Source organism: Urocitellus parryii, chromosome 4, assembly GCF_045843805.1.
Source record: "Urocitellus parryii isolate mUroPar1 chromosome 4, mUroPar1.hap1, whole genome shotgun sequence".
NCBI classification, from domain to species: domain Eukaryota; kingdom Metazoa; phylum Chordata; class Mammalia; order Rodentia; family Sciuridae; genus Urocitellus; species Urocitellus parryii.
The window spans coordinates 211,417,762-211,421,416 of record NC_135534.1 but is presented as its reverse complement, the minus strand read 5'-3'; positions in this window follow the sequence as shown (position 1 = coordinate 211,421,416).

Sequence of the window (3,655 nt, the reverse complement as noted above, 5' to 3'; positions counted from 1 at the left end):
TTCATAAGGCTTGAACTTCATTAAGCAGACAGGACAGCTGTCATCCCCTGAATGGGCATGAAGCTGCCCAAGTCAGGGCTCACTTCTCTGAGAAGTAGGAGGGAAGGCTGCCATTGACCCATTGCAGAACAGAGAAGCCAGCTGGGGGTCTTGACTGCTGCCAACAGAAGGGTAGTGTGGTTTGGATACTGGGCCATGGCTGTGACCCCTTGACTGTACACCAGAGCCCACCAAATTGTGGATGTGGAGGTCAAATGTGGAGCAGGGATTGGGGAGTTCATACAGTCAGGAGGCACATGCAGAGGAGGAGGCAGCTGGTGCAGTGAGGAAGCAGACGGTGGGTGTAGACACCTGGTGCGGTGAGGAAGTGAACTCAGGTATGTGGACAGCTCTTCTGCAAAGGGGAGCAGAGACTGAAGCAATAGTTAGGGAGAGGCCTGGCGTGACTGAGTGGGTGGGTCTGTAGGTAGCACCCTGTATGCTATGCTCATGCTCGGCAGGAGAAGCTGCTGATACAGAGGGAACATGGTGTGGTCTGTACAGGAGGCACAGGCCCTTCACTCTTGCAGAGTGCAGCCAGGCGCTGGCTGAGGGCACCACTCAGGGAAGAGTGGTCCTGAGTGCTCACCCGGGCATGTGCGGAGAATGAACTGCAGTGGGATACACAAAAGGGGCTGGGTGGGGAGCCAACGGCCAGGGCTGGATGTGAAGGCTCACACACAGGCGTCGAGTGAATGAACTGACCAGAGGAGCCTACACACATGCTCCCCAGCTCCCTGGGCCCTCATCCCACACACCTGGCAAAATGCAGACTACAAACCTCCGGGGACACACCTACTGGTTCCAGCTGCTGCTGGTCACACAGGGGACAGACTGGCACATCCATGTCCCCCAAGAAGACTGTGGGTCCCGAAGTCAGTGCTGCCCCTATGCTACATGATGGCAGCTGTGACCACAGCCACTGTCTGCCAGACTCTACACCAAAAGCCAGCCTCTCTGTGGTTGCTCCTGAGATGTCCTGGCAATGTTCCCTTCTTGGCCCCACCTCTGGCACTGGGTTGGGTCCTCTTAGGGGAATGGAGAGGTAAATCTACAAGTTTTTCTTTCTTATATAAATAATGTCTATCTTAAATCTAATGCAGGGCGCTAATGGCTCTGCAGAAGAGGCGGAGGAACCCTGTGCCCCTGTTCTTGTCCCCTCATTGTCCAGACGCCATTGCACACACTCATTCTGCAGAGCTCTCACTATGCTCCACTCTTAACCCTGTGCAACACAGGTGCGTGGCTTTATGTGCTTCTGAGTTCTGCATCCAGCAGCACCACACGGTGCTGCAGGGGCTGCCACACACCACACCATGTGGAGTGGAGGGAACCCGTATTGCCTCCCATTCCATCAGGATGGAGATTTGTGCTGAGTTCTCCTGCTCTCCTGGTATGAGGCAGGAGCTGCAGATGCAACCCCAGGAGGAGGATTACTGGCCATCGGTGGCGCCTCTACACCGGAGCCTCAGGGAGCTGCTAGTGCAGGCATGGGCAGGGGTAGCACCAGAACACAGGCAGATCTGTCCGCCTCAAATCCTCCCCAGCACTCTGTATGACCAGCCTGGTAGGCATGTCAAGTGCTCCCCTTGGTTTAATATGCATCTCACTGGTGACTAATGAAGCAGAGACGCTTCTCATGCTTCGCGGTGAGTTCCGCAGGTTGACAGTGCTGCTACCCTCCAGGATGGCGCAGGGAGTCTCCTGCTCGTTTGGTGGTCTGGTGGACCGTGCAGCCCTCACCTCACACATGAGCCAAACTCATCCAGCTCTCCCTCTCTTCTGCTGGGTGTTGAGTGCATGCTCTCCTTGACTTCCTTAAAGTCCAAGTGGTCTTGCTTTTCCTCCTAAGCCACTTGAAACTAGTTCTTCTGCGTGACAGGAGGCAGGCAGGCAGGGGTCTGCTTCCCTTGGGGATGCTCAAACTCTCCCTGCAGGGTGTCTGCGTCCCTGGTGTCTGGGCCCTGCCCCAGGCAGGCAAGGCGCTCCCTGACGCTGCTATGTTGGGGAGTGCTGTGGAAGGACCCCCCCACCCATCCTGAAATTCAGGAGCCACATGGTGTCCCCACCTACCCCTTTCACCACTTCAGAACCCACCACTCAGGCGACACACCCAGAGCTGTTGACAGCACGTTCACAGAGCAGCTGGGGGCAAACAGACGTCCTTGATGCTAAGCTTCCAACACAATGAGCAATACATGTGTTCATTGATCAGGGTCATTTTTAGCTTTTATTAAAAATTGGTTTTCATAAAAATTTATTTTTTTAAAGTTCAATTTTTCAAACACATTTTTACAAAAGCTGTGCACATTCACATTTACTCTGGGGGGTTTTATCTGATTGCATACTGTAATAAAGGATTTCATTTTAAGCTGTTGTTCCAAGACAGTTCTCTGCTGATTTGACAGTGACCTCACTAAATATTATGGCTGCTTCTAATAATTTGTGGCAGATTTTTGCTTTCTGTGTAACCATGTGGACAGCAAGTTTCACCTCCACTTTTCCAATCCTCTACCTTTCACTTCTGGCCTTCTTGTGCCAGCTCAGAGGGGGCGGTGCAGCAGCCCCACCCAGGTCCTGCTGCCAGGGGTCTTGTTTCCACCCGCACCTTGGCCAAGTGAATTGTTTCTGCCCTCATGCTCCAGTCTTCCCGAGCAGTGACCTGTCTGGCCATTGCTTTCTCTTCCTTAGCCGGTCGACAGGCCCACCACACTCTGGGTGAGCCAGGATGGCCATGCCACCATCCACTCCCACCACCAAGGTCAGGCTCTCAGACAGTCCCTATGGGGCCCCAGTGCCCAGGCCAAGGCCTCCAGACCAGGCTGCAGTGCTCCCCCAGGCAAGTCCACTCTGGGTGCGGGCTACAACCTGGCAGCCCTGGTGATTCCAGCCAGGAGCCGCTGCTTCAAGTTCTGTCCCTCAGGTCATTGATCAGTCCACCTTTCTGGAAGGTTCTTGGCCTGCAGTTGTTCACCACAACTTCTTATATACACTGTACATGGGACTGTGTCCATTTAAAATTCTCATTTTACTTATATTCCCCAGGTTTGCCATTTTATTAGACTGTCAAATGATCAGTGTCTGCCTTTGACTGTCTCTGAGGTGCTTTCCTCTCCTCTGCTACCTGCCCCCACGCCCCCTGCTGCCTGCCCCCCTCACCTCCTGCTGCCTTCTTTGCTCCGTGCTCTCTGCACCTCCTCTCATCTGTTTATTTTGGTTACTTTTCAGCCTTTGTGTTTTTAAAAAGAAGCCCACATAGGAAATTTTGATAATGGACAGGAGCCTTGCAGCCCACCGCAGCCTGCATCTGGGGTGGGGACCACACCTCCCGGGCCACTCCTGGGGGTTTCCTGAAGCTTCTTGGACTGCCTAGGGGTCAGGGTTGCTGTCACCCAACTTCTCCTGCATCTTCTCTGCTGGAGTTGCCTGCATGGCCATCTGCTGTCTCCCCAGGTTTCTCCTGCTCCTACCCACAGCACCCCGGACTCTGCCCCATCTCATGAGATCGAGCCCTGCACATCAACTCCCACCTGGAAGACCCGGACCAGTACAAGTGGCACCAGGAGGGATTTCGGAACCAGTCACCACCCAGGTCTTGCTGCCAGGGGTCTCGTTT